Here is a 13,838-nt window from a genome sequence, read left to right as displayed (position 1 = left end):
AAAAAGGCCTTAAATGCAATTTAGGCCTGCAAAAATGTTGAAATGTTTGGATGCCCAAAAAAGGGGTTTACAGGCATCTTAGACCCCCTAAAGTTCAGAAAATGTTGGTGGCCCAAAAACAGTGTGAGAGAGGTCTGAATGTCCCAAAAGCATTTGCAGCCTGAAAGGGGCATTAACCCACATCCTAGACCACTTAAATTCCCAAAACAAAAATATTTTTGCCACGAAAAATGGATCCTACAACCCCGAAAGCACAGAATATGTTAGCAGCCCAAAAAAGGCCTTAAAATGCATCTTAGGCCTGCAAAAATGTTGAAATCTTTGGAGGCCCAAAAAAGGGGTTTACAGGCATCGTAGACCCCCTAAAGTCCATAAAATGTTGGTGGCCCAAAAGCAGTGTGAGAGAGCTCGGAATGTCCCAAAAGCATTTGCAGCTTGAAAGGGGCATTAACCTGCATCCTAGACCACTGAAATTCCCAAAAATATTTTTGGCATGAAAAATGCATCCTACCCCCCTGAAAGTACAGAATATGTTAGCAGCCCAAAAAAGGCCTTAAATGCATTTTAGGCCTGCAAAAATGTTGAAATGTTTGGAGGCCCAAAAAAAAGGTTTACAGGCATCGTAGACCCCCTAAAGTCCAGAAAATGTTGGTGGCCCAAAAACATTGTGAGAGAGCTCTGAATGTCCCAAAACATTTGCAGCCTGAAAGGGGCATTAACCCAAATCCTAGACCACTGAAATTACCAAAAATATTTCTGGCACGAAAAATGCATCCTACACCCCTGAAAGTTCAGAAAATGTTAGCAGCCCAAAAAGGCCTTAAAATGCATCTTAGGCCTGCAAAAATGTTGAAATGTTTGGATGCCCAAAAAAGGGGTTAACAGGTATCGAAGACCCCCTAAAGTCCAGAATATGTCAGTGGCCCAAAAACGGTGTGAGAGAGCTCTGAATCTCCCAAAAACATTTGCAGTCTGAAAAGGACATTAACCCGCATGCTAGACCCCTGAAATTCCCAAAAATATTTTTGGCACGAAAAATGCATCCTACAACCCTGAAAGTTCAGAATATGTCAGCATTCCAAAAAAGGCATTAAAATGCATCTTAGGCCTGAAAAAATGTTGAAATCTTTGGAGGCCCAAAAAAGGGGTTTACAGGCATCGTAGACCCCCTAAAGTCTGGAAAATGTTGGTGGCCCAGAGATCTCTGAATTTCCCAAAAACATTTACAGCCTGAAAGGGGCATTAACCCACATCCTAGACCACTGTAATTCTCCAAAATATTTTTGCCACGAAAAATGCATCCTACATCCCCGAAAGTACAGAATATGTTAGCAGCCCAAAAAAGGCCTTAAAATACATCTTAGGCCGGCAAAAATGTTGAAATCTTTGGAGGCCCAAAAAAGGGGTTTACAGGCATCGTAGACCACCTAAAGTCCAGAAAATGTTGGTGGCCCAAAAGCAGTGTGAGAGAGCTCTGAATGTCCCAAAAACATTTGCAGCCTGAAAGGGGCATTAACCCAAATCCTAGACCACTGAAATTCCCAAAAATATTTTTGGCACGAAAAATGCATCCTAAACCCCTGAAAGTACAGCATATGTTAGCAGCCCAAAAAAGGCCTTAAATGCAATTTAGGCCTGCAAAAATGTTGAAATGTTTGGAGGCCCAAAAAAAAGGTTTACCGGCATCGTAGACCCCCTAAAGTCCAGAAAATGTTGGTGGCCCAAAGACATTGTGAGAGAGCTCTGAATGTCCCAAAAACATTAGCAGCCCAAAAGGGGCATTAACCCAAATCCTAGACCACTGAAATTACCAAAAATATTTCTGGCACGAAAAATGCATCCTACACCCCTGAAAGTTCAGAAAATGTTAGCAGCCCAAAAAAGGCCTTAAAATGCATCTTAGGCCTGCAAAAATGTTGAAATGTTTGGATGCCCAAAAAAGGGGTTTACAGGCATCTTAGACCCCCTAAAGTTCAGAAAATGTTGGTGGCCCAAAAACAGTGTGAGAGAGGTCTGAATGTCCCAAAAGCATTTGCAGCCTGAAAGGGGCATTAACCCACATCCTAGACCACTGAAATTCCCAAAACAAAAATATTTTTGCCACGAAAAATGGATCCTACAACCCCGAAAGCACAGAATATGTTAGCAGCCCAAAAAAGGCCTTAAAATGCATTTTAGGCCTGCAAAAATGTTGAAATCTTTGGAGGCCCAAAAAAGGGGTTTACAGGCATCGTAGACCCCCTAAAGTCTGTAAAATGTTGGTGGCCCAAAAACATTGTGAGAGATCTCTGAATGTCCCAAAAACATTTACAGCCTGAAAGGGGCATTAACCCACATCCTAGACCACTGTAATTCTCCAAAATATTTTTGCCACGAAAAATGCATCCTATATCCCCGAAAGTACAGAATATGTTAGCAGCCCAAAAAAGGCCTTAAAATGCATCTTAGGCCGGCAAAAATGTTGAAATCTTTGGAGGCCCAAAAAAGGGGTTTACAGGCATCGTAGACCACCTAAAGTCCGGAAAATGTTGGTGGCCCAAAAGCAGTGTGAGAGAGCTCGGAATGTCCCAAAAGCATTTGCAGCTTGAAAGGGGCATTAACCTGCATCCTAGACCACTGAAATTCCCAAAAATATTTTTGGCACGAAAAATGCATCCTACCCCCCTGAAAGTACAGAATATGTTAGCAGCCCAAAAAAGGCCTTAAATGCATTTTAGGCCTGCATAAATGTTGAAATGTTTGGAGGCCCAAAAAAAAGGTTTACAGGCATCGTAGACCCCCTAAAATCCAGAAAATGTTGGTGGCCCAAAAACATTGTGAGAGAGCTCTGAATGTCCCAAAAACATTTGCAGCCTGAAAGGGGCATTAACCCAAATCCTAGACCACTGAAATTACCAAAAATATTTCTGGCACGAAAAATGCATCCAACACCCCTGAAAGTTCAGAAAATGTTAGCAGCCCAAAAAAGGCCTTAAAATGCATCTTAGGCCTGCAAAAATGTTGAAATGTTTGGATGCCCAAAAAAGGGGTTTACAGGCATCGTAGACCCCATAAAGTCCAGAATATGTCGGTGGCCCAAAAACGGTGTGAGAGAGCTCTGAATCTCCCAAAAACATGTGCAGTCTGAAAAGGACATTAACCCGCATGCTAGACCCCTGAAATTCCCAAAAATATTTTTGGCACGAAAAATGCATCCTACAACCCTGAAAGTTCAGAATATGTCAGCATTCCAAAAAAGGCATTAAAATGCATCTTAGGCCTGAAAAAATGTTGAAATCTTTGGAGGCCCAAAAAAGGGGTTTACAGGCATCGTAGACCCCCTAAAGTCTGGAAAATGTTGGTGGCCCAAAAACATTGTGAGAGATCTCTGAATGTCCCAAAAACATTTACAGCCTGAAAGGGGCATTAACCCACATCCTAGACCACTGTAATTCTCCAAAATATTTTTGCCACGAAAAATGCATCCTACATCCCCGAAAGTACAGAATATGTTAGCAGCCCAAAAAAGGCCTTAAAATGCATCTTAGGCCGGCAAAAATGTTGAAATCTTTGGAGGCCCAAAAAAGGGGTTTACAGGCATCGTAGACCACCTAAAGTCTGTAAAATGTTGGTGGCCCAAAAACATTGTGAGAGAGCTCAGAATGTCCCAAAAGCATTTGCAGCTTGAAAGGGGCATTAACCCGCATCCTAGACCACTGAAATTCCCAAAAATATTTTTGGCACGAAAAATGCATCCTACATCCCCGAAAGTACAGAATATGTTAGCAGCCCAAAAAAGGCCTTAAATGCATTTTAGGCCTGCAAAAATGTTGAAATGTTTGGAGGCCCAAAAAAAAGGTTTACAGGCATCGTAGACCCCCTAAAGTCTGTAAAATGTTGGTGGCCCAAAAACATTGTGAGAGATCTCTGAATGTCCCAAAAGCATTTGCAGCTTGAAAGGGGCATTAACCCGCATCCTAGACCACTGAAATTACCAAAAATATTTCTGGCACGAAAAAATGCATCCTACACCCCTGAAAGTTCAGAAAATGTTAGCAGCCCAAAAAGGCCTTAAAATGCATCTTAGGCCTGCAAAAATGTTGAAATGTTTGTATGCCCAAAAAAGGGGTTTACAGGCATCGTAGACCCCCTAAAGTCCAGAATATGTCGGAGGCCCAAAAACGGTGTGAGAGAGCTCTGAATCTCCCAAAAACATTTGCAGTCTGAAAAGGACATTAACCCGCATGCTAGACCCCTGAAATTCCCAAAAATATTTTTGGCACGAAAAATGCATCCTACAACCCTGACAGTTCAGAATATGTCAGAATTCCAAAAAAGGCCTTAAAATGCATCTTAGGCCTGAAAAAATGTTGAAATCTTTGGAGGTCCAAAAAAGGGGTTTACAGGCATCGTAGGCCCCCTAAAGTCTGGAAAATGTTGGTGGCCCAAAAACATTGTGAGAGATCTCTGAATGTCCCAAAAACATTTACAGCCTGAAAGGGGCATTAACCCAAATCCTAGACCACTGAAATTCCCAAAAATATTTTTGGCACGAAAAATGCATCCTAAACCCCTGAAAGTACAGAATATGTTAGCAGCCCAAAAAAGGCCTTAAATGCAATTTAGGCCTGCAAAAATGTTGAAATGTTTGGAGGCCCAAAAAAAAGGTTTACCGGCATCGTAGACCCCCTAAAGACCAGAAAATGTTGGTGGCCCAAAGACATTGTGAGAGAGCTCTGAATGTCCCAAAAACATTAGCAGCCCAAAAGGGGCATTAACCCAAATCCTAGACCACTGAAATTACCAAAAATATTTCTGGCACGAAAAATGCATCCTACACCCCTGAAAGTTCAGAAAATGTTAGCAGCCCAAAAAAGGCCTTAAAATGCATCTTAGGCCTGCAAAAATGTTGAAATGTTTGGATGCCCAAAAAAGGGGTTTACAGGCATCTTAGACCCCCTAAAGTTCAGAAAATGTTGGTGGCCCAAAAACAGTGTGAGAGAGGTCTGAATGTCCCAAAAGCATTTGCAGCCTGAAAGGGGCATTAAACCACATCCTAGACCACTTAAATTCCCAAAACAAAAATATTTTTGCCACGAAAAATGGATCCTACAACCCCGAAAGCACAGAATATGTTAGCAGCCCAAAAAAGGCCTTAAAATGCATCTTAGGCCTGCAAAAATGTTGAAATCTTTGGAGGCCCAAAAAAGGGGTTTACAGGCATCGTAGACCCCCTAAAGTCCATAAAATGTTGGTGGCCCAAAAGCAGTGTGAGAGAGCTCGGAATGTCCCAAAAGCATTTGCAGCTTGAAAGGGGCATTAACCTGCATCCTAGACCACTGAAATTCCCAAAAATATTTTTGGCATGAAAAATGCATCCTACCCCCCTGAAAGTACAGAATATGTTAGCAGCCCAAAAAAGGCCTTAAATGCATTTTAGGCCTGCAAAAATGTTGAAATGTTTGGAGGCCCAAAAAAAAGGTTTACAGGCATCGTAGACCCCCTAAAGTCCAGAAAATGTTGGTGGCCCAAAAACATTGTGAGAGAGCTCTGAATGTCCCAAAACATTTGCAGCCTGAAAGGGGCATTAACCCAAATCCTAGACCACTGAAATTACCAAAAATATTTCTGGCACGAAAAATGCATCCTACACCCCTGAAAGTTCAGAAAATGTTAGCAGCCCAAAAAGGCCTTAAAATGCATCTTAGGCCTGCAAAAATGTTGAAATGTTTGGATGCCCAAAAAAGGGGTTAACAGGTATCGAAGACCCCCTAAAGTCCAGAATATGTCAGTGGCCCAAAAACGGTGTGAGAGAGCTCTGAATCTCCCAAAAACATTTGCAGTCTGAAAAGGACATTAACCCGCATGCTAGACCCCTGAAATTCCCAAAAATATTTTTGGCACGAAAAATGCATCCTACAACCCTGAAAGTTCAGAATATGTCAGCATTCCAAAAAAGGCATTAAAATGCATCTTATGCCTGAAAAAATGTTGAAATCTTTGGAGGCCCAAAAAAGGGGTTTACAGGCATCGTAGACCCCCTAAAGTCTGGAAAATGTTGGTGGCCCAAAAATATTGTGAGAGATCTCTGAATGTCCCAAAAACATTTACAGCCTGAAAGGGGCATTAACCCGCATCCTAGACCACTGAAATTCCCAAAAATATTTTTGGTACGAAAAATGCATCCTACCCCCCTGAAAGTACAGAATATGTTAGCAGCCCAAAAAAGGCCTTAAATGCATTTTAGGCCTGAAAAAATGTTGAAATCTTTGGAGGCCCAAAAAAGGGGTTTACAGGCATCGTAGACCCCCTAAAGTCTGGAAAATGTTGGTGGCCCAGAGATCTCTGAATGTCCCAAAAACATTTACAGCCTGAAAGGGGCATTAACCCACATCCTAGACCACTGTAATTCTCCAAAATATTTTTGCCACGAAAAATGCATCCTACATCCCCGAAAGTACAGAATATGTTAGCAGCCCAAAAAAGGCCTTAAAATACATCTTAGGCCGGCAAAAATGTTGAAATCTTTGGAGGCCCAAAAAAGGGGTTTACAGGCATCGTAGACCACCTAAAGTCCAGAAAATGTTGGTGGCCCAAAAGCAGTGTGAGAGAGTTCAGAATGTCCCAAAAGCATTTGCAGCTTGAAAGGGGCATTAACCCGCATCCTAGACCACTGAAATTCCCAAAAATATTTTTGGCACGAAAAATGCATCCTACATCCCCAAAAGTACAGAATATGTTAGCAGCCAAAAAAAGGCCTTAAAATGCATCTTAGGCCGGCAAAAATGTTGAAATCTTTGGAGGCCCAAAAAAGGGGTTTACAGACATCGTAGACCCCCTAAAGTCCAGAAAATGTTGGTGGCCCAAAAACATTGTGAGAGAGCTCTGAATGTCCCAAAAACATTTGCAGCCTGAAAGGGGCATTAACCCAAATCCTAGACCACTGAAATTCCCAAAAATATTTTTGGCACGAAAAATGCATCCTAAACCCCTGAAAGTACAGCATATGTTAGCAGCCCAAAAAAGGCCTAAATGCAATTTAGGCCTGCAAAAATGTTGAAATGTTTGGAGGCCCAAAAAAAAGGTTTACCGGCATCGTAGACCCCCTAAAGTCCAGAAAATGTTGGTGGCCCAAAGACATTGTGAGAGAGCTCTGAATGTCCCAAAAACATTAGCAGCCCAAAAGGGGCATTAACCCAAATCCTAGACCACTGAAATTACCAAAAATATTTCTGGCACGAAAAATGCATCCTACACCCCTGAAAGTTCAGAAAATGTTAGCAGCCCAAAAAAGGCCTTAAAATGCATCTTAGGCCTGCAAAAATGTTGAAATGTTTGGATGCCCAAAAAAGGGGTTTACAGGCATCTTAGACCCCCTAAAGTTCAGAAAATGTTGGTGGCCCGAAAACAGTGTGAGAGAGGTCTGAATGTCCCAAAAGCATTTGCAGCCTGAAAGGGGCATTAACCCACATCCTAGACCACTGAAATTCCCAAAACAAAAATATTTTTGCCACGAAAAATGGATCCTACAACCCCGAAAGCACAGAATATGTTAGCAGCCCAAAAAAGGCCTTAAAATGCATTTTAGGCCTGCAAAAATGTTGAAATCTTTGGAGGCCCAAAAAAGGGGTTTACAGGCATTGTAGACCCCCTAAAGTCTGTAAAATGTTGGTGGCCCAAAAACATTGTGAGAGATCTCTGAATGTCCCAAAAACATTTACAGCCTGAAAGGGGCATTAACCCACATCCTAGACCACTGTAATTCTCCAAAATATTTTTGCCACGAAAAATGCATCCTACATCTCTGAAAGTACAGAATATGTTAGCAGCCCAAAAAAGGCCTTAAAATGCATCTTAGGCCGGCAAAAATGTTGAAATCTTTGGAGGCCCAAAAAAGGGGTTTACAGGCATCGTAGACCACCTAAAGTCCATAAAATGTTGGTGGCCCAAAAGCAGTGTGAGAGAGCTCGGAATGTCCCAAAAGCATTTGCAGCTTGAAAGGGGCATTAACCTGCATCCTAGACCACTGAAATTCCCAAAAATATTTTTGGCACGAAAAATGCATCCTACCCCCCCGAAAGTACAGAATATGTTAGCAGCCCAAAAAAGGCCTTAAATGCATTTTAGGCCTGCAAAAATGTTGAAATGTTTGGAGGCCCAAAAAAAAGGTTTACAGGCATCGTAGACCCCCTAAAGTCCAGAAAATGTTGGTGGCCCAAAAACATTGTGAGAGAGCTCTGAATGTCCCAAAAACATTTGCAGCCTGAAAGGGGCATTAACCCAAATCCTAGACCACTGAAATTCCCAAAAATATTTTTGGCACGAAAAATGCATCCTAAACCCCTGAAAGTACAGCATATGTTAGCAGCCCAAAAAAGGCCTTAAATGCAATTTAGGCCTGCAAAAATGTTGAAATGTTTGGAGGCCCAAAAAAAAGGTTTACCGGCATCGTAGACCCCCTAAAGTCCAGAAAATGTTGGTGGCCCAAAGACATTGTGAGAGAGCTCTGAATGTCCCAAAAACATTAGCAGCCCAAAAGGGGCATTAACCCAAATCCTAGACCACTGAAATTACCAAAAATATTTCTGGCACGAAAAATGCATCCTACACCCCTGAAAGTTCAGAAAATGTTAGCAGCCCAAAAAAGGCCTTAAAATGCATCTTAGGCCTGCAAAAATGTTGAAATGTTTGGATGCCCAAAAAAGGGGTTTACAGGCATCTTAGACCCCCTAAAGTTCAGAAAATGTTGGTGGCCCAAAAACAGTGTGAGAGAGGTCTGAATGTCCCAAAAGCATTTGCAGCCTGAAAGGGGCATTAACCCACATCCTAGACCACTGAAATTCCCAAAACAAAAATATTTTTGCCACGAAAAATGGATCCTACAACCCCGAAAGCACAGAATATGTTAGCAGCCCAAAAAAGGCCTTAAAATGCATCTTAGACCTGCAAAAATGTTGAAATCTTTGGAGGCCCAAAAAAGGGGTTTACAGGCATCGTAGACCCCCTAAAGTCTGTAAAATGTTGGTGGCCCAAAAACATTGTGAGAGATCTCTGAATGTCCCAAAAACATTTACAGCCTGAAAGGGGCATTAACCCACATCCTAGACCACTGTAATTCTCCAAAATATTTTTGCCACGAAAAATGCATCCTACATCCCCGAAAGTACAGAATATGTTAGCAGCCCAAAAAAGGCCTTAAAATGCATCTTAGGCCGGCAAAAATGTTGAAATCTTTGGAGGTCCAAAAAAGGGGTTTACAGGCATCGTAGACCACCTAAAGTCCATAAAATGTTGGTGGCCCAAAAGCAGTGTGAGAGAGCTCGGAATGTCCCAAAAGCATTTGCAGCTTGAAAGGGGCATTAACCTGCATCCTAGACCACTGAAATTCCCAAAAATATTTTTGGCACGAAAAATGCATCCTACCCCCCTGAAAGTACAGAATATGTTAGCAGCCCAAAAAAGGCCTTAAATGCATTTTAGGCCTGCAAAAATGTTGAAATGTTTGGAGGCCCAAAAAAAAGGTTTACAGGCATCGTAGACCCCCTAAAGTCCAGAAAATGTTGGTGGCCCAAAAACATTGTGAGAGAGCTCTGAATGTCCCAAAAACATTTGCAGCCTGAAAGGGGCATTAACCCAAATCCTAGACCACTGAAATTACCAAAAATATTTCTGGCACGAAAAATGCATCCTACACCCCTGAAAGTTCAGAAAATGTTAGCAGCCCAAAAAGGCCTTAAAATGCATTTTAGGCCCGCAAAAATGTTGAAATGTTTGGATGCCCAAAAAAGGGGTTTACAGGCATCGTAGACCCCATAAAGTCCAGAATATGTCGGTGGCCCAAAAACGGTGTGAGAGAGCTCTGAATCTCCCAAAAACATTTGCAGTCTGAAAAGGACATTAACCCGCATGCTAGACCCCTGAAATTCCCAAAAATATTTTTGGCACGAAAAATGCATCCTACAACCCTGAAAGTTCAGAATATGTCAGCATTCCAAAAAAGGCCTAAAATGCATCTTAGGCCTGAAAAAATGTTGAAATCTTTGGAGGCCCAAAAAAGGGGTTTACAGGCATCGTAGACCCCCTAAAGTCTGTAAAATGTTGGTGGCCCAAAAACATTGTGAGAGATCTCTGAATGTCCCAAAAACATTTACAGCCTGAAAGGGGCATTAACCCACATCCTAGACCACTGTAATTCTCCAAAATATTTTTGCCACGAAAAATGCATCCTACATCCCCGAAAGTACAGAATATGTTAGCAGCCCAAAAAAGGCCTTAAAATGCATCTTAGGCCGGCAAAAATGTTGAAATTTGTGGAGGCCCAAAAAAGGGGTTTACAGGCATCGTAGACCACCTAAAGTCCAGAAAATGTTGGTGGCCCAAAAGCAGTGTGAGAGAGCTTGGAATGTCCCAAAAGCATTTGCAGCTTGAAAGGGGCATTAACCCGCATCCTAGACCACTGAAATTCCCAAAAATATTTTTGGCACGAAAAATGCATCCTACCCCCCTGAAAGTACAGAATATGTTAGCAGCCCAAAAAAGGCCTAAAATGCATTTTAGGCCTGCAAAAATGTTAAAATGTTTGGAGGCCCAAAAAAAAGGTTTACAGGCATCGTAGACCCCTTAAAGTCCAGAAAATGTTGGTGGCCCAAAAACATTGTGAGAGAGCTCTGAATGTCCCAAAAACATTTCCAGCCTGAAAGGGGCATTAACCCAAATCCTAGACCACTGAAATTACCAAAAATATTTCTGGCACGAAAAATGCATCCTACACCCCTGAAAGTTCAGAAAATGTTAGCAGCCCAAAAAGGCCTTAAAATGCATCTTAGGCCTGCAAAAATGTTGAAATGTTTGGATGCCCAAAAAAGGGGTTAACAGGCATCGAAGACCCCTAAAGTCCAGAATATGTCGGTGGCCAAAAAACGGTGTGAGAGAGCTCTGAATCTCCCAAAAACATTTGCAGTCTGAAAAGGACATTAACCCGCATGCTAGACCCCTGAAATTCCCAAAAATATTTTTGGCACGAAAAATGCATCCTACAACCCTGAAAGTTCAGAATATGTCAGCATTCCAAAAAAGGCATTAAAATGCATCTTAGGCCTGAAAAAATGTTGAAATCTTTGGAGGCCCAAAAAAGGGGTTTACAGGCATCGTAGACCCCCTAAAGTCTGGAAAATGATGGTGGCCCAAAAACATTGTGAGAGATCTCTGAATGTCGCAAAAACATTTACAGCCTGAAAGGGGCATTAACCCGCATCCTAGACCACTGAAATTCCCAAAAATATTTTTGGTACGAAAAATGCATCCTACCCCCCTGAAAGTACAGAATATGTTAGCAGCCCAAAAAAGGCCTTAAATGCAATTTAGGCCTGCAAAAATGTTGAAATGTTTGGAGGCCCAAAAAAAAGGTTTACCGGCATCGTAGACCCCCTAAAGTCCAGAAAATGTTGGTGGCCCAAAGACATTGTGAGAGAGCTCTGAATGTCCCAAAAACATTAGCAGCCCAAAAGGGGCATTAACCCAAATCCTAGACCACTGAAATTACCAAAAATATTTCTGGCACGAAAAATGCATCCTACACCCCTGAAAGTTCAGAAAATGTTAGCAGCCCAAAAAAGGCCTTAAAATGCATCTTAGGCCTGCAAAAATGTTGAAATGTTTGGATGCCCAAAAAAGGGGTTTACAGGCATCTTAGACCCCCTAAAGTTCAGAAAATGTTGGTGGCCCAAAAACAGTGTGAGAGAGGTCTGAATGTCCCAAAAGCATTTGCAGCCTGAAAGGGGCATTAACCCACATCCTAGACCACTGAAATTCCCAAAACAAAAATATTTTTGCCACGAAAAATGGATCCTACAACCCCGAAAGCACAGAATATGTTAGCAGCCCAAAAAAGGCCTTAAAATGCATCTTAGGCCTGCAAAAATGTTGAAATCTTTGGAGGCCCAAAAAAGGGGTTTACAGGCATCGTAGACCCCCTAAAGTCTGTAAAATGTTGGTGGCCCAAAAACATTGTGAGAGATCTCTGAATGTCCCAAAAACATTTACAGCCTGAAAGGGGCATTAACCCACATCCTAGACCACTGTAATTCTCCAAAATATTTTTGCCACGAAAAATGCATCCTATATCCCCGAAAGTACAGAATATGTTAGCAGCCCAAAAAAGGCCTTAAAATGCATCTTAGGCCGGCAAAAATGTTGAAATCTTTGGAGGCCCAAAAAAGGGGTTTACAGGCATCGTAGACCACCTAAAGTCCAGAAAATGTTGGTGGCCCAAAAGCAGTGTGAGAGAGCTCAGAATGTCCCAAAAGCATTTGCAGCTTGAAAGGGGCATTAACCCGCATCCTAGACCACTGAAATTCCCAAAAATATTTTTGGCACGAAAAATGCATCCTACATCCCCGAAAGTACAGAATATGTTAGCAGCCAAAAAAAGGCCTTAAAATGCATCTTAGGCCGGCAAAAATGTTGAAATCTTTGGAGGCCCAAAAAAGGGGTTTACAGACATCGTAGACCCCCTAAAGTCCAGAAAATGTTGGTGGCCCAAAACATTGTGAGAGAGCTCTGAATGTCCCAAAAACATTTGCAGCCTGAAAGGGGCATTAACCCAAATCCTAGACCACTGAAATTCCCAAAAATATTTTTGGCACGAAAAATGCATCCTAAACCCCTTAAAGTACAGAATATGTTAGCAGCCCAAAAAAGGCCTTAAATGCAATTTAGGCCTGAAAAAATGTTGAAATGTTTGGAGGCCCAAAAAAAAGGTTTACCGGCATCGTAGACCCCCTAAAGTCCAGAAAATGTTGGTGGCCCAAAGACATTGTGAGAGAGCTCTGAATGTCCCAAAAACATTAGCAGCCCAAAAGGGGCATTAACCCAAATCCTAGACCACTGAAATTACCAAAAATATTTCTGGCACGAAAAATGCATCCTACACCCCTGAAAGTTCAGAAAATGTTAGCAGCCCAAAAAAGGCCTTAAAATGAATCTTAGGCCTGCAAAAATGTTGAAATGTTTGGATGCCCAAAAAAGGGGTTTACAGGCATCTTAGACCCCCTAAAGTTCAGAAAATGTTGGTGGCCCAAAAACAGTGTGAGAGAGGTCTGAATGTCCCAAAAGCATTTGCAGCCTGAAAGGGGCATTAACCCACATCCTAGACCACTGAAATTCCCAAAACAAAAATATTTTTGCCACGAAAAATGGATCCTACAACCCCGAAAGCACAGAATATGTTAGCAGCCCAAAAAAGGCCTTAAAATGCATCTTAGGCCTGCAAAAATGTTGAAATCTTTGGAGGCCCAAAAAAGGGGTTTACAGGCATCGTAGACCCCCTAAAGTCTGTAAAATATTGGTGGCCCAAAAACATTGTGAGAGATCTCTGAATGTCCCAAAAACATTTACAGCCTGAAAGGGGCATTAACCCACATCCTAGACCACTGTAATTCTCCAAAATATTTTTGCCACGAAAAATGCATCCTATATCCCCGAAAGTACAGAATATGTTAGCAGCCCAAAAAAGGCCTTAAAATGCATCTTAGGCCGGCAAAAATGTTGAAATCTTTGGAGGCCCAAAAAAGGGGTTTACAGGCATCGTAGACCACCTAAAGTCCATAAAATGTTGGTGGCCCAAAAGCAGTGTGAGAGAGCTCGGAATGTCCCAAAAGCATTTGCAGCTTGAAAGGGGCATTAACCTGCATCCTAGACCACTGAAATTCCCAAAAATATTTTTGGCACGAAAAATGCATCCTACCCCCCTGAAAGTACAGAATATGTTAGCAGCCCAAAAAAGGCCTTAAATGCATTTTAGGCCTGCATAAATGTTGAAATGTTTGGAGGCCCAAAAAAAAGGTTTACAGGCATCGTAG

The sequence above is a fragment of the Ambystoma mexicanum genome, chromosome 8 (assembly GCF_040938575.1).
Source record: "Ambystoma mexicanum isolate Mex_15411 chromosome 8, UKY_AmexF1_1, whole genome shotgun sequence".
Classification (NCBI taxonomy): domain Eukaryota; kingdom Metazoa; phylum Chordata; class Amphibia; order Caudata; family Ambystomatidae; genus Ambystoma; species Ambystoma mexicanum.
This window is presented reverse-complemented; position numbering follows the sequence as displayed.